This window comes from Oncorhynchus mykiss, chromosome 21 (assembly GCF_057628025.1).
Source record: "Oncorhynchus mykiss isolate SJ-2025 chromosome 21, ASM5762802v1, whole genome shotgun sequence".
NCBI classification, from domain to species: Eukaryota; Metazoa; Chordata; class Actinopteri; order Salmoniformes; family Salmonidae; genus Oncorhynchus; species Oncorhynchus mykiss.
In genome coordinates this window covers 14,521,412-14,538,939 of record NC_143042.1, presented here as the reverse complement: position 1 = coordinate 14,538,939, position 17,528 = coordinate 14,521,412, and the positions used below count along the sequence as shown (strand labels likewise).

Here is a 17,528-nt window from a genome sequence, read left to right as displayed (position 1 = left end):
GTGAAGAGAGATGTACGGCTACACTTAGTTTGTTTTAACAATGGTTATACACTTATACACAAGCATCTCATTGTCTACTTCAGCATCTCGCACGTTAGGCATTTAGGTCATCCAAAACATGGCCGTTGCAACTCAGTGGTCTTATGAGACTTCCTCTCTCCACATGGCTATTATTCATCGACGTTGATCTGTAACAACTGGACAGGTGAAAGAAACTCATCCCGTTGGTTTCTGCCATATTACTTTCACCAATCGTGTCTATTTGGATCAGTGCGAAAAGAGGAAGACATTTGACTATTGAAGTCCCATGGTTCACATTCATTCTGCTCCTGCCTTTTCAAATCCACTTCCAAGATAGGCACAACAAGCGTCCATCTAGTAGTGTCTTCTCTAGTGTTGTAGGAGATTTAAATTGCATCAGGCATCAGGCCAACCTCCGCTGACCAGAAGCCTACACACTAGCCAACTACTCATCTCCACCTTCTCCTTCATTATCCCCCTCTCTATCGCACTCTCCCTCTCTATCTTTTTCTGCCCATCCCCTCATCTCCAGTTTCATTCACTTGCTTTACCTCCGTCTCTACCATATTTCCTAATTAACTCTCTCTCTCTCTCACTCTCTCTATGACGGAGCCAAAGGGCCACTCAGAGCAGGTGAGTCCCTCTGCCACCCCCACACAGGCCCTTGCCATTTCAGTAGGGCAGTAGGGCAGAGGCCCGTGAGCTGTGGCTCCACACAGGGAGGAGACGAGAGAAGATCCTGGGTTCTTCTACTCAGAATGAATCCATTCCTTCTGCCTTACCCTGGGCCTTGCACTCTTTTCTCCCTAATGAAGTGTGGTTGAGATTGGGACGGAATACATAAATCATTTGGCATTGCTTGCTATCCTTGACAGGAAAAGATCAAATTTCAAACACAAGACACAAGTGGTGCAGTAATTACTGGAAGAGGCGAGGTATCAGATGCCACGAGGCAGAGACAGTTACATGCTTTGTCTACCCCTTTTATTTCACCATCCCTTGTCTTTCTCCACCTCGGTCATTGACATATAGATTGCGTATCTCTCACAGGGATTATCAGATTATTCATGTAGTTCATTTTATTTTTGCCATCATGAAACGGGAGCCGGCCTTTGAGTGCGGAAATAGTGATTAAAAGATGGCCGGTCGATAAAACATATAAAAGTCTGACCACTCTAATATAGAAAGAACTGAGCTGCCATTGTGGCCTTGCACAGGATTACATTTTTCAATGAAAGGTTTGTCAAATGTACTGTTCATTCCACGTCTCCCATAATAAGTGGATGTTACTATGACGCTGAATAACTGTGCCAGTATATCAGCCATGCACAGCACAAACAAACACATTATTAGCCTCTTTCTAGTCAACAACCCCATTTTTCACCTTGCTCACTGACTGTTCAAAATTATTCCGATAATCATGAGGGATCAGTGAAAGTGTTGATTTAGCAAACTATTCATCCCCTTCCTAAATCTTCACTCCTCCCTGAACACTCACATATACCACTACCTCACATGAGTGGTTTCTCTGAGAAAGCACAAGTCTGTGAAGTAAAGAACCATTTTGTGTATTATTAGTATTCTTGAAAAGCCTTTTGATTGCAAGGGAAACTATGAAAGGGTGCAGATAATAACAGTCCCACTTCAAGCCGTGGGATTTGAGTTACCTCCGTATTCCACATCGCCGTTGTGTGAAATTACAATTTTTAATTGTACTGTAGTTTTAGACAGAAAGGAGGAGACTCACACTTATTTTCGAGTTAAGATAGTGTCAAAGTGCAAGCGTCAAGTTCTAATTTGTGTGTTTTATTCAAATACAACTTCATGTTTAATGCATGGTTTTGTCACAGAATAGACCCAGAGGAAATATGCATAATGTATGCCACTGATTGCTGCAGGCACAAAACACGAATATCACACAAAAGTTTAGAGGAGAGCAAAAACAAACCAAACAGGAATAAACCACAGAGAAATGTACTGTATAATTAAAATCTGGTTTGTGAGGATGAGTTTCTTTTTCTTTTGCCTCTACTCTATGGATGTGCGCTGATATTAACGATACAATACCTCTATTCAAATTGTTCATTTGAAGAACATAGTAGTGTTCACTTGTGCCACCTCAGTGGTTTGCCTTAATTGATATCTGTGTTCAAATTCATTTGGAATGGGACTTTTCTCCCTTTATATCGCTGTAGCAGTAAGGTCTGCTGTTCGATGTATGGCCTATGGAGTGTGGATTTGATTTTCTTTCAAGAGTACAAGGTGCATTCGTTTAAAACTGAATGAATGAATGAATGATTTTTCCTTTCCTGTTCGTATGCCCCTTCCTATTCTATTGACTTCTTCGCTCTCTGAAACAAATTGAATAGTTACAGACCAATGCGCAGGCTTTCAAAAGACTCAACTTGACCTTGCAGAGGGGAGCGGTTGCATTGGCTATCGAAGGACCACTTCAAAAATAGTTTTCCCGCACAGAAAAAAACATGCATACACAGCTGATCTATATGTAAAATTAGCGGAAGTGAGTGCAATGAAAAATAAGGGAATTGACTGTATATTTTGATTTAATTAAATTGTAATATAAAAGGTATAAAAGGCTATATTATATTGAATTAATAAGATATAAATACGCATTATTACCTATTTAATGTAATAATATCTATATTTAGCAGGTTTTCATAGTCAGGTGTTGGATGTTAAATGCTGTTACTGTTTAATGACCAGCAATAACATGTGTCTTCATTGAGCGCCAACGATTACTAATGCAAATATGACAGAATTATGTAATTATGCTGTTTTTGCACATATTCATGTTAATTACTATATTCTTGATAAATATCTGAAACTGTGTCATAATGCATGGCTTTGATATGAGAACATTGCCACTTCTAGCTGTGAACTGAGTGTTTGCCACATAACACCAAATACTCTGGAGTACAATTATTGGTTAGACTGAGTAGTATTACTAAAAAGGCCAACTGTGATTGGATGAAGACCATGTGATTCATTCCCATCCACAAGCTACGATGGACTGCTTACGAGGCTGGTCCTCACTGTGGTTCCAACAGGTCATTATGTCAGCATGTGGTTCAAATCAAATCAAATCAAAGTTTATTTGTCATGTGCGCCGAATACAACAGGTTTAGACCTTACAGTGAAATGCTTACTTACAGGCTCTAACCAATAGTGCAAAAAAATGTATTAGGTGAACAATAGGTAGGTAAAGAAAGAAAAACAACAGTTAAAAGACAGTGAAAAACAGTAGCGAGGTCATATACAGTAGCGAGGCTATAAAAGTAGCGAGGCTACATTCAGACACCGGTTAGGTAGGTAGCTTGAGGTAGTATGTACATGTAGATATGGTTCAAGTGACTATGCATATATGATGAACAGAGATTAGCAGTAGCGTAAAGAGGAGTTGGTGGGTGGCGGGACACAATGCAGACAGTCCGGTTAGCCAATGTGCGGGAGCACTGGTTGGTCGGGCCAATTGAGGTAGTATGTACATATGTACATGAATGTATAGTTAAAGTGACTGTGCATATATGATAAAAGAAGAGTAGCAGCAGCGTGAAAGAGGGGTTGGGGGGGGGCACACAATGCAAATAGTCCGCTAGTCATTTAATTACCTGTTCAGGAGTCTTATGGCTTGGGGGGTAAAAACTGACGAGAAGCCTTTTTGTCCTACACTTGGCACTCCGGTACCACTTGCCATGCAGTAGTAGAGAGAACAGTCTATGACTGGGGTCTTTGACAACTTTTAAGGCCTTCCTCTGACACCGCCTGGTGTAGAGGTCCTGGATGGCAGGCAGCTTAGCCTCAGTGATGTACTGGGCCATACGCACTACCCTCTGTAGTGCCTTGCGGTCGGAGGCCGAGCAATTGCCGAACTAGGCAGTGATGCAACCATGCTCTCGATGTTGCAGCTATAGAACCTTTTGAGGATCTCAGGACCCATGCAAAATCTTTTTAGTTTCCTGAGGGGTTATGGTCAGCCGTCCACTGAATGTTAGCCTATTCCCCAAAATCATTACTCGATTCTGCCGAGCTCCTTGGCTGATCTGTGGAGAGTGAGGTCGTGTTCACAGACTTTGATAAGTTCCCCCTGTGCCGTTGTGGTGAGGAGAAGGTCGTAGGTCAGCCTTCCCCATGGACAGACTGATGGATTCTGACCTGAGGTAAAAGCGAGATGCTGGCACTCTACAGGCAGGGCAACATACCAAGATCTCTTTCAACCCAGAGTGAGTGTTTGCATCAGTAAGTCTATTCAGGCTGATACAAGAACAAAGATGAGCGATGGAGTGTTCTCACAGCCAACGGGTCATGCTGCTGCAAGTTCTAGAACTTTTGTCAGGGATGGATAGCATAACTAGGTTACTTTTTAAGAAACTTGAGATTCAATAATTTAAGAGCGGGGCTGAAATCTAAGACCACGTTTGCCAAGGGGAACAGATAGCGGAAAAGCTGTATTCCCTTGTGAAGACAGACTGTATCAACGGGATACATGTCAAATCATTCTGTCCTATTTGTTAAACCTAAAAATATTTTGCCGCGTAACACATATGTCACTCATATCCCAGCCTTGAAGGACCAATCTATAATAGGTTTCATAATGTGGACAAAAGACTCCATCGACCTTGGCCTACATACATACTGTAAAGAGAAAAGAACTCAGGAAGGGAAGACATTTATTCATCAAGACTTACAGACGTAGGATCTTAATTTGAGCCAGTTTGCAACAGCAGGAAAATAATCCTGCGGCAACTGGAAATGTGAATTATTATGTGGATTATAATGAATGGACATTTTTTGGGGGCTTGATACATTTCATAGTGGAAATTACTATCTTCAGAAGCCTTTTTATACCTCAAATACATGACAAGATTTACATTTCCTGTATTGCAGGACAGTTCTCCTGCAACAGGGAGATCAAATTAAGATCCTACATCTGTATTTACATAGTGGAAAAAAGTAAGGGCCCTATTAGCAAAGACAGAGGCCATACAGGAGAGGAGACTCTGATGGTACTGTAATGGTGGAGCCATTATAGTAAGTAAGATCAGCTGAAGTTGCAAAGCTATTACACAGTTAAGCCACGCATGATGAGAGCTGTTCCTACGCCACTGTGCTGTGCTAACCTCTTTGAGACGACCCACAGTAACCGACAGAGGGATTTGTGAGGCCATAACAACAAAGAGCCCTGACACATTCGGCGAACAAACATGGGATTTTATTCCTATAGACATGGCCCAACATATGATAAAAGCCTCAGTGTAATAAAGTGAGGGAGAGGGTGGCGTGGGAGACAGACAAAGCTGTGGATGGGGAGATTGGCAGGCAAGCGAGTGAAATCGTTAAACTGCAAAAACCTGGACTTTCCTCTCTGTCTCTGGAGCTGGATTTGATACAGGGATTATCTCTCTCGTCTCTCTCTCTCACTCCCCCTCTCCCCCTCTCCCCCCCTCTCTTTCTCTCTTTTCTTCGACCGTGACAGGGACTGTCACCTCGGACAGCTGCAGTGGGCCGATTGCACGGTCACAGAACAAGCATCTCTGCTACACAGATGTTCTCCACTGACAGTATGAAGCGAAAGTAATGCTTTTCCCCCTCTGTCACACCAAACACTTTTCATGATCCTGCTTTAATGTGAATGTAAACGAGACGTGACACCAGTCATAACAGTCTGTGATTTTTAGGTCGAAACTATCAACAAAATGACCAAACCCTGTCACAAAATATTCTCTGGTTCAATGTCTATCTTGAGCTAACCGGGTCACTCTGGCTAATGGAAATGGCAATGCATGTCCGGAAGAGATTAAAAAAACACAAACAACATGTAGAAGCTTCCCAATAAACTGTAAGTAACTGACATGAAAATGTAGGGACCCCTAAATGCATGACCTGACTTCAGTTTGGAACCCTTTCAAAAGTTTTCACTTCCAAGTGTTCACTTGTTACCAGACACCAACGCTGAGTGCCCTTTCCAAAGTGGTCACCGTCATAATGACCTTCCGTAATGACACCTTCCGTAATCACACATCGGAGATGTGAAGCCATTTGAGAGGGCAAGCTCATAAACGTAGCAGGCTGCAACATTCAACCCCGCCTCAGACAGGCGTATGGGTGCCAGTGTGATATTTCAATCCGTTTCCCATCAAGTTCACTCTGGCACCAATCAGGAGAAACCAGTGCATTCACACCAATGGATTGGATGGCTGCCTCTCTTGCTCTCCTTTTCCCACTTCCTTCTCCTATGAGTTATGAGGTCATAGTACAATGGTCTATTTTGGAATGGACCGTAATTGCTCTCTTAGCCGAGGCTTTATGAATTATGAATGAATGTAGTCTAAACATTTTAGTAGTAAGGCATCTTTTGAGTGTTTCTTTTAATGAAGGGTAGTACAGGAAGTAGTCATACAGGATAGAATCCTTGACTGCTACCCAATAATGACTTCCACATGAGACCGATTGATCAGAGAGAGAATATAGGGGACTATGAAATAACATCTTTGAGTTCTGCCGTTTACATTCACTAGTTATGCCCTTTTGTACCTTGTATTAAGTTTGTCTTCTTGATTGATGCGACTGATGTAAATGTAAAAAACCCAGCAAGAGCTATTTTCCTTTATTTAACTAGGCAAGTCAGTTAAGAACAAATTCTTATTTTCAATGACGGCCTAGGAACAGTGGGTTAACTGCCTGTCCAGGAGCAGAACGACAGATTTGTACCTTGTCAGCTCGGGGGTTTGAACTTGCAACCTTCCGGTTACTAGTCCAACGCTCTAACCAATAGGCTACCCTGCCACCCCTTTAATGCATATTGGTCTTGTCAAACTTGATAACAATGGTAATATTACTTACTTTTTTTTCGCTCTCATCAACACACAACACCACGCCTACCTCCACGGGACATTTCTTACGTGCACAGCTGATGTTGATGAAGTGGTGATTATTGTTGTGGGTGACCTTTGTCGCATCCACAGAGGAAGTGTGCATCACCTGCCTGTACTAGTAATGACCTGATGAGGTTTGTGTTATTTATATGCAACATCCACACTGCCACCCAGGCTGGCGCTGTCTGCGCAAACAGACACGTTAGAATACAACCAAATTGTGGAGATAGATTATCACGCCAGATAGTCACTTCCTGTGCAATTCAGACACTGGTCTCCACCAGTCTCAAAGAGTTGGAGCCTTGACATATTTGGGTCCTTTTATCTAACCACACATCACCACTGTCTTCAGTGTCTGTCATAAAATGTATTGGTTTGATTTGGCATTTTTTCTCATCTTTATATTATCCTTTATGTTTAATCATATTGCTTTATTATGCTTTTGTCATCTATTTATGACCGCAGTATGAATTACACTGTTACAATACATGTATCATGAATGTGAATAGATGAGGGTATGATGTGGGATGCCTTCCCTAAGTGTATGCAGCATATTTCCCCTCTCGTCACTCTTTACCATTCTCTCTTCAGAAGTGAAACACTCGTTACGGCTATTGACATGCTAAGGCAGCCTTTTGAAATATTCATGTGCAATATTTTTTAAAGCAATGTTTCCATCCCTTTACAACCTAACCCCAGAAGACGATGCTACAGAAAGAAAGCAGTGTATTGTGTAGGGAACATAGGCTACGTCCCAAATGGTATCCTATCCCCTATAGGCCTATATTACATAGGGCTCTTGTCAAAAGTAGTGCACCATGTAGGGACTAGGGTGCCATTTGGGATGCTTCCATAGAGAAGTGGCACCACATTATGCCTTAGTGCTGCAGGGTGAATAGGTCCTAGCTGTTCAGCAGGGAGCAAATGACTTCAAAGATCTGGCACTTGACAACATGTCGAAAACGGAGAGCCACTTGAATTATCCAATCATGGTGAATGATGCAGATTGTTACGGAAGGTGTGCATGCGGGAGTGTGCACGTGGCCATGCCTGTAGTGTGTGAGGCCGTGGGTGTGTATATGTGTGCGTTTGCGCGTGCATGCGTGTATGTAGGCTATGTCTACACATGCTGTGTGCTAGCATTAGACACCAAAACACTGTAATTTATTCTTGTATAGAACCACCTAGGCTTCGGAGTGTTTTCCCCCAGTATTTGCTTGAGGTGCAGTAGCAACATATAAAACAAACCGAGGGTGCCAAGTGGTCTGACCTTTTAAGGTAGGCCGCTTTTCACAAACACTTAACCACCGTATGGGAATCAACGCAGCCCAACAGAAGCACCACAAGACGGGGTTGCATTGATTCTTCTTAGAACAAAAGACAATGAAATGTGACCTGTTATCTGCAATTACAAGATGGGGCTCGTAAAGGACACAGTAAAGGGTACCGTTCCTGATCCACCACCATTGTTTTGTAGCATCCACGTGGGTGATGCAGCTAGGACGCTAATTTGGGACAAATAAGAAACCTGAACACCCCTCTTGTTTTCAATCATGACGTCCTTATAACAAAAAAATGTTTGTTATGACATCATTGCAACCAGTAATTGTCATGATAACGACACCTCCAACTTTGCCTACTAGGGAAAGTGACCTTCAATCGAGACCATTGGGAGAGCTGGCAGGTACACAGATGCTGAGGCACATTCACACCTGTAACAGTAATTTGGTTTAAACAAGCCTAATATTACATGTAATTTAAGGAGCTGTTGATGTGATCGGACAGGAGAGCTGAGAACTAATTTAGTTCCAGAAACCTCGGGATGACATATTTCACCAGTGTTAATGCACTGACTTTGTTTATATGTCATAGTAGAGTTGTGTTCATGGGCTTGGCAGTTGTTACCTCAGACTCCATCTGTTGTGAGTAAAACGACATTCCCTTTAAAGGTCCAGTGCAGCAATTTTTTACCTCAATATCAAATCATTTCTGGGTAACAATTAGGTCCCTTACTGTGATTGTTTTCAATTAAAATCGTCAAAAATAAATACAAATTGCTTAGCAAAGAGCAGTTTCTCAAGCAATAATTTTGCTGGGACAGTCTGAGACTAGTCTGAGTGGGGAGGGGAAAACTGAAAACTAGCTGTTATTGGCAGAATTGTTTGGAACTCTCTTTCTTATTGGTCTATTAACTAATTTGATGACAGCAGGCAAGCCAAACTCCATCCCACCAAAACAGACAAATCTCAGCCGCTCTTTCCAAATAGCTATTACACTAAAGGGTCCTTAATCATCATTTTCACAGCATTATTTCAACTTCATAATGTGAAAATATATATAAATCACATTTTTGACTGCACTGGGCCTTTAAAGGTAAGATATTGTACAGTTAAATAACGACACAATGTATCCCCCCCGGGGGCCGCATCCCGCATTCAAAGTCACAGGCTCAATTTTCTTAGCCTAACTTGGTGTGATCGGAAACCAAAAATTCCTACCTCGGATTAACGGAAGCCAATAAGCGAGAGGAAACATGAATAGAGTGTCTAAGCCGTGCTCGGGCGCGCTGAGCTCCTCTTTGATGAGAAAGAGAAGGTGAAAAGTGAGGCGTCAGAGCGAGGGAGCGCTCTATTTTTAGGAGGCTTGATGAAACTTCTCATTTCTGTACCAAGGACAGGCGAGAAGAGACAGGTGATTATTTAATGCCTTTAATTAGCCACAGAGACTGACTGTTCTACCTGTTAGCCAATTATCGTCTGAGCACTCTGCACCCGACTCTTAATAACTTTGTAACTGAAGCTGTAATATATCACTTCCTGGAAAACATGGTACTGAATATGTTGCTTTATTGCGCAGTAAACCGTAGCCAGGGATGGGGAAATGATGCACAGCAAATAATGGGTAGTACTGTATGTTGTTTGGTACTGCAGTTTTCATTTCAAGTATTCAAGATGTATGAATTTCTAAGACAATGGTAGGGCTTTATTATGCTATCTGTACCGACTACCTTGGTGACGGATTAACTGTATAAAAAGGTGTTGTAAAGGACCCTGCCTGCCACATTGTCAAGCTGTCCAAGAACCGTTAGGTGTGATTTTACAGTACCTCAGTTGCAATAGAAACACCTTGCAGCAAATGTCATCATACCATTATCATTCATCAAGATCATGTGCATGATCAAGCCGGTGATTAGCCTGACATGATTCTATAGAAGAGTTGCTGTCTTTATCTGATGTTATATACAGTAGCGTAATTGTAACTGTAGCTATTGGAGATGCTATTCAAAAGAGTGACTGGAGATTTCTGTTCTGCTGTCCTTGCCTGCCTGCAAGTGGAGAGACCTTGTGGAGCAATGTTTCAATAGCTCCTTCTTTCCCCCATTGAAGCTGAAGCACCATTTGTTCAGAGGTTCAAGTTAAGACTGATAGGCGCGAGAGCCAAGGTGAGCAGCCCTTCCCCAGAATAGAACCATGTGTGTGTGTGTGCGTGTGTGACCCTGACAGCTTATCAAAACCAGGCTTCAAAACCTTTCTTCAGTGATAATTTGTAGGTCAGTGCCACTGACCATTCCAAATGCACAGCCTATGACAAGCTATGCCAGAGCAGGCCATGAATTAACAACACCTTTCATTCTCTTTCTCTTTCTCTCACTCATGTCAGCCTCATTCACATGTCAGCACAGCTACGTAGGCATAGGGGTGGAGTGGGTGGCTGGGGCCAACCAGGCATTGATTTAGATTAGCGAGGGAGGCTCCTCGAAGTCCAGAAGGGGATCAGGGTGTGTTCAAATGAAACAGGCAGGCCTTATTTTAATGGGGGGTGAAGGAGAGAGGTGACAATTTTTTTTTTTTAATTACACAGAGAGTGATTGAGCGGATTAAAATGAAATGGTACACTTTTTTCTTCCTTCTCTCCCTCTCCTCTCTCCCTCCTCTATCTCCTCTATCTCCTCCCTCTCCTCTCCTCTCCATCTCCATCTCCATCTCGCCTCCCTCCCTCCCTCCCTCCTAATCTCCATCTTGCCTCTCTCCCTCTCCTTCCTCACTCTCCTCTCTCCCTCTCTCCTCCCTCTCCTCTATCTCCATCTCACCTTTCTCCCTCACTCTCCCTCTCCTCTCTCCCCTTCCTCTCTTCTCCTTCCCTCCCTCTCCTCTCTCCCTCCTCTCCATCTCGCTTCTCTCTCCCTCTCCTTTCTCCCTCTCCTCTCTCCCCTCCCCTCCTCTCTCTCCCCCCTCCCTCCCCTCTCTCCCCCTCTCTTTCCTCTCTCCCCCTGCCCTCCTCTTTCCATATCACCTCTCTCCGTCTCCCCCTTCTCTCTCCATCTCACCTCTCTCCCTCTCCTCCTCTCCCTCTCCCCATCTCCATCTCGCCTCTCTCCCTCTCCTTCCTCACTCTCCTCTCTCCTCCCTCTCTCCCACTCCCCTCCTCTCTCCTTCCTCTCTCCCCCTCCTCCTCCTCTCTCCTCTCCCCTCTCCCTCTCCATCTCACCTCTCTCCCTCTCACCTCTCTCACTCCTCTCTCCTTCTCCCCATCTCCATCTCGCCTGTCTCCCTCTCCCTCTCCCCATCTCCAGCTCACCTCTCTCCCTCTCCTTTCTCCCCCTCCTCTCTCCCACTCCCCTCCTCTGTCCTTCCTCTCTCCCCTCCTCCTCCTCTATCCTCTCCCCTCTCCCTCTCCATCTCACCTCTCTCCCTCTCCTCTCCCTCCTCTCTCCTTCTCCCCATCTCCAGCTCACCTCTCTCCCTCTCCTTTCTCCCCCTCCTCTCTAACCCTCTCCCTCTCCATCTCGCCTCTCTCCCTCTCCTTCCTCACTCTCCTCTCTCCCCTCCCCTCCTCTCTCCTTCCTCTCTCCCACTCCCCTCCTCTCTCCTTCCTCTCTCCCCCTCCTCCTCCTCTCTCCTCTCCCCTTTCCCTCTCCATCTCACCTCTCTCCCTCTCCTCTCCCTCCTCTCTCCTTCTCCCCATCTCCATCTCGCTTGTCTCCCTCTCCCCATCTCCAGCTCACCTCTCTCCCTCTCCTTTCTCCCCCTCCTCTCTCCCCCTCTCCATCTCACCTTTCTCCCTCTCCTTCCTCACTCTCCTCACTCCCCTCCTCTCTCCCCCTCCCTCTCCATCTCATCTCTATCCCTCTCCTCCCCCTCCTCTCTCCCTCTCTCCATCTCCATCTCGCCTCTCTCCTCTCTCCCTCTCCATCTGCCTCTCTCCCTCTCCTCTCATCCCTCACTCTACCCCCTCCCTCTCTCCCTCTTCCCCTTCCCTCTCTTTTTCTCCCGTTTACATCCTGGAACAACGAAGCAGAAGTTATTTGAGCTTGTGCTCTCGCGGGGGATATAATCCGGCCTAAGCGACAGGCTAATTTGTGGTATTAGATTACTTTCATCAGCGCGTTTCGTTGGGGCCTCCTTTGAACGCAAAGGGGCATAAACGGCCGCTCTGCTTGGATGGCCACGGTGACTCGTGTGCTGTCAAGGGGGGTATCACAACACTGTGGTGGCCCAGAGGAGTCACACACACTTGCCCATTGCCTTGTTCCAACTCCTTGATGACTCACTATGAAAAAATGTGTACATGGATTCTACACAGATGATGTGGCATGTTAGAATTTTGTGCTTTTAGCAGGTGTCTGGCATTGCATTGCAGTACTATGCAAGTGGCTCGCAAAGGTTATGTTGCCATAGACATTGACAGAAGACTCTTACAGAGCTTGAATGTAACATTAAGGGATCATTAAGTAGACCACTTGGACAAGAATCAGTTCACAGTCCACAACAGCTGTCTAAAACCTTTATGAAAATGGTCCAGAAATGAAAAATGACCTGCCTAGCTAGTCATCTCAAGTGAGGATCCACCAGAACAAGGTGTCACTCATTACCAAACTATAGGAGACCACACACACACAAACAGAAAGAGAGAGAGGGAGAGAGACGGAGACGGAAAGAGACATGGAGAGAGACACGGAGAGAGACACGGAGAGAGACACGGAGAGAGAGTGAGAGAGACAGAGAGAGACACAGAGAGAGAGAGAGACGGAGACGGAAAGAGACAAACAGAGACACGGAGAGAGACACAGAGAGCGAGGGAGAGACAGAGAGAAGCAAAAACAGAAGCAAACATTTCTTAAAGTCACAATGGGAAATGCGTCTAAGTCAAGTTATTGCAGGAGACCATTCAGAATGTCAGAGGCCAGAACAAGTAATTAAAGGCAATAGAAAAATGAGGATTAGTTGGAATTAATCCGCAACTTTTCTCATTTTCTGGGCTGAAAATGCTGAAATGGAACGATATGGAAATGTAGCTGAGCATGGCAGAACTAATGGGGCTGCAGCTTCTCCCTGAAATGAGAAGTAGCTAATGGATGGCCAGGCCTGGATAAGATGGCTGAGTGAGATTGCATGTGGATTTAAATGATTAGGAACATGGTGGCCAGGGCTCTCTTTGTGCAGAGAAAAGTAAAATGTGACAATGAATGCTAAAATGTGAAATCCGCCATTTAAGAAATACATTTTATTTTCTCTTATTCAAAATACAGGCCATGTGACCCAGAGACACAATCCATATCCACCATTCTGGAAATGCATGTCATTTAAATGTATTAGTTATCAAGGGGGGGGGGGGGGGGGGGTGATAATGGACATTTGTGTGGCGTGTAACAGTGAGCGTCTGCAAACAATTCCTTGCACCATTAAATACATTTATCGACATGATACTTAGATGTTAACAGGTTGTAGTTTGTATCATTTTTTTTTTTACTCAGCCAGCTGTAGCTTCTATTGTGTGCACAGTATTTAAGACTCACACACACAGCTTGTTGAAAGCAAAAGCAGCTTACTCTAGTCTGAGTCGACATCAGAGACAAACACTAGCAGCCTCAGTAGATGGGTGGTTGGGTGGGTAGAAAGACAAGATGGGGAATGTGATGGGCTCTGACACTCAAATGGAGAGCTGATCGCTGATGGCTGTGGATCAGAACAGGCTCCGCCCTCATTACAACCAGGAATAGAAAACTGGAAGCAGTGCTCGATGCTCGATGCTCTGTCGGGAGGGACTGGAGCATACAGCCTGACTACTTCACTGTTCCGTACAGCTGCGACCAAGTTGGACAGGTGCGGGCCGATAATTGGTTGCCGTGTCGACGGGAAGCACGCCGAGCCTGTCTCCAGGAGCTCATTACTATCACTCAGAACACGTCCAACCCCCCCCCCCCCCCCCCAAAAAAAAAAACTGGAGCAAACCTCCAAATGGCTAAACTTATTTCTGTGTGGGACATCACTTATTAATTCTTGTGACGTGCCACTGTTTAAGGAGAGCATAAAATACAGAGCAACGGCAGCCATCTTTGATGGATGAGCAATGACCAGGCTGTTTATCTATTTGTGGCCTGTTTCTAGAATGTTCTAATAGGACTAATTTAAAACATGATTTACAGTAAATGAACCTGAAAGTGACTTAGACATGCTGTTTGGAGCATATATGTCCTACAGGTTCCACCACCCTATAGTGCAGTGCCATGGTTCTCTGAACCATTCTAGACCAGTGGTCACCAACCGGTCCATCTTCAAGGCATTTCTAGTCGATCACCAAACATTTATTTTGAGAAGCCAACGATAAAGCCTTGCGCTTTCTTCGTCTTGCACTGCTGGCGGTAGGTGCACTTGATTCAGAATCCCTGCTGTGCATTGGTCTGAAAGGACAAACTCCGCCTACCCGGTGGACCAGGAGAGCTGTGGCTAAATCAAGTGCACCTACTGTGCTGGCCAATCGGATAGCTCAAATCACCGTGCCTACCTACAGTTTCCACGACCCCACAGTAAAGTTTGATACAAGCCTATGTGAGATTTCATCATTTTAAAAACCATGACCAGAGAGAGACTGTCAAAGAATACAGAAGAGCTGGTGTTTTTATGAGGGGTTCATGTTTAAGTTTTTATTCAGCACTGTCAACACTGTTTTTAGTCAACATATTAACAAAACATAAAACGCTCTTTTCCCTACTTCCACTCGCGTTGCAGCTGCAATGAATGAGTATCCAAGTGTATAGATAGCCCTGCGTTTTTATTATCAGCAGCCTGTAGTATCTATTTTAATATAAAATAATATTTCACTTTCTCTGGTCATAAGAACAACATGAATTTGTGCATGAGGCAGAAATAATGCAGTGCGACTCGAGTTTCGCCATCAGGTGAAAGACGGTGTCCCCTCTCTCTGGTCTCACCGGAGGAAAGGAGAGAGCAGGGACTGTGAGAGGTAAGACCATCTACTGCTCTCTCCCTCCCTCCTCTAATAATTTGCAGAAACCATCAGTCCAGTAAAATTAAATTAAAATGATCAGCAAATTACTTCAATTTATGCTCAGCTGTACCTTGAAATTGATACAACAACTGATCTAGGCCTATTTCGTTGTCAAAGCCTGAGTTATTAAATAGAATATGGTCTGAGATTAACAATATTGGCAGGCCAAGCATAGCCAATATACTTTGATATTGTATTAAACCTATTGCACAACCCACTGGGCACACACTGGTTGAATCTACATTGTTTCCACCAACATGGAACAGATGTTGAATTGATGTCTGTGCCCAGTGGTAAACCTCATTCCTACAGAACTGTTTGTATTACGTTAATGTTGCATAGGCTCATATTTTTTAAGTCAGTCATGTTTTTTTTTATTACCTGAGCGGTAGATCTTGGCTTGCTTTTTGCCAGAGAAAGTGATCTTGCCTTGACAAGAACCCAAAGTTAGACACTTGGACACTGAGATTTGTTTTTGAGCCTTATGCCTACATTCGGGGAATGTTTTGAGACCCCAAAATGATTGTCTGGTTTGTAAGGCATACAGAGGTTGATGCGTTGTTGGAAGTGGCAGTCACTCTCCAAAGCCACCAGTGGACACAAAGCCATGACTGGGGGGCATCATTAAGCTACAAAACTCAAGCCTGAGTAGGAACTGTTGTCCGAGAGCCCTCTATGGTAGCCTACATAGTCAGAGGGCTGTGAGGGACAGGCTGAAGAATTACAAGAGAAAAATCTAAGTATATCAACTGTTCAGCTCACATTTCCATGATGAACAATTGGGCCCGGATATACACTGTGATGTACTGTATGATCCAAACCAAATTGCCCCTTTTTTTTCCCAAATGCATGCTGGATAGTGGTGCAGGGTACAATTGTCCTGACAGCTTATGAATGTATAGCCTATAGCCCACAATATTAAGATTCTACTAAAAAAATCTATCTGCCGTAATTTCAAACAATAGGTTAAAAAAAATAAGCCTATTTCTTTTGAGAAGGACTTCTGATTAATTGTTTGCCTTTTCTGAATAAGAATGTGTTGAACACACTATTTCCGCTTGTGTCATCTCAACACACACACACATACACACACACACACACACACACACACACACACACAGAACAGAAAAATGCATCGCTGAGCAGATGCTGCTGAGTATGTGTCTGATCTTGTGCCTTTGAGTAAAGTCTGGTGTGAAAAACTGACACCTCAGAAAACTGCTGCAAATTGGTGGAGTGTGGCACTGTCTGGGTAGTTCTATAACAGCATGGCCTAGGAAATACATATGAGCATAGAGGACTGACATATGAACATAATATAATATTGATGAACTTAATAGGTAACTGAATCAGCCTTCGGAAGAAAATACAATCAAGCTACACTGCAATAATGTCCTTCACACACTGTATACTGCAAAAACCCCATAATAGGCCTACATTTTTCACAACCTTTAATAAACAGGAACCCACCTTTTTTGCCACCCTTTTGCAGCTTATTGATAGGATTATGGATTTGCTGTTTAAAAAGCAGACTGATAGTGAGGGGAAAAGCCTGATGCATGGACAGAAGGTGAAGCCCCGTCCTTGACAACTACTGAGATTGAACGACCATCCAATATAGATTTATCTGCTATAGGCACACATTGAGTTGACTTTGTCATTAACTGCAGATAAGTAGCTTGCAACAACACTTGACACGTGATGGGACACACTTGAAACAAATTTACAGCAGTTTGTCTGATTTCGCTCACTCTATAGTTTACAAGAAATCCAATTAGGCTAACACTCAATTATCAACTACAGTCTTAGAAGAAAAGGTGCTATCTAGAACCTAAAAGGTTTGTTCGGCTGTTCCCTTACGAGAACCCTTTCAAGAATCTTTTTTTGGTTCCAGATAGAAGCCTTTTGGGTTCCATGTATATACAACAATTCCCAGAGGGTTCTACATGGAACCCAAAAGGGTTCTACCTGGAATCAGAAAGGGTTATCCTATGGGGGCAGCCGAAGAACCCTTTTGGAACCCATTTTTCTAAGAGTGTACATCAGGGTTCCCCAATTGGCACCTGTGGGGGATTTTGTTTGCCTCCCCAAGTTTTTTTTTGAAAATTAAGCTAAAAAATAAAACTGACTAAAAACAACAGGAAATCAGCTCCAAGTGAATTTTATTCAGGAAATCTATTCCAAGTATTCCCATGCATAATAGGAAGACACGTGATCGTATACGTGTAAGCAAGGTTTGAAATGATTATGTTTTAGTCAAATATTATATCTGTTTGGGCTTCTTGAGGTCAATTTGCAGTCTACAAATGAGTTGTAACTCTATTC

General features: G+C 43.7%; 1 protein-coding gene across 1 annotated transcript in view; it reads right to left on the bottom strand.

Moving 5' to 3' along the window:
- LOC110500079 (chemokine-like protein TAFA-2) overlaps nt 1-17,528 on the bottom strand; it is a 58,268-nt gene that overhangs the window by 13,900 nt on the left and 26,840 nt on the right. The window lies entirely within an intron of this gene.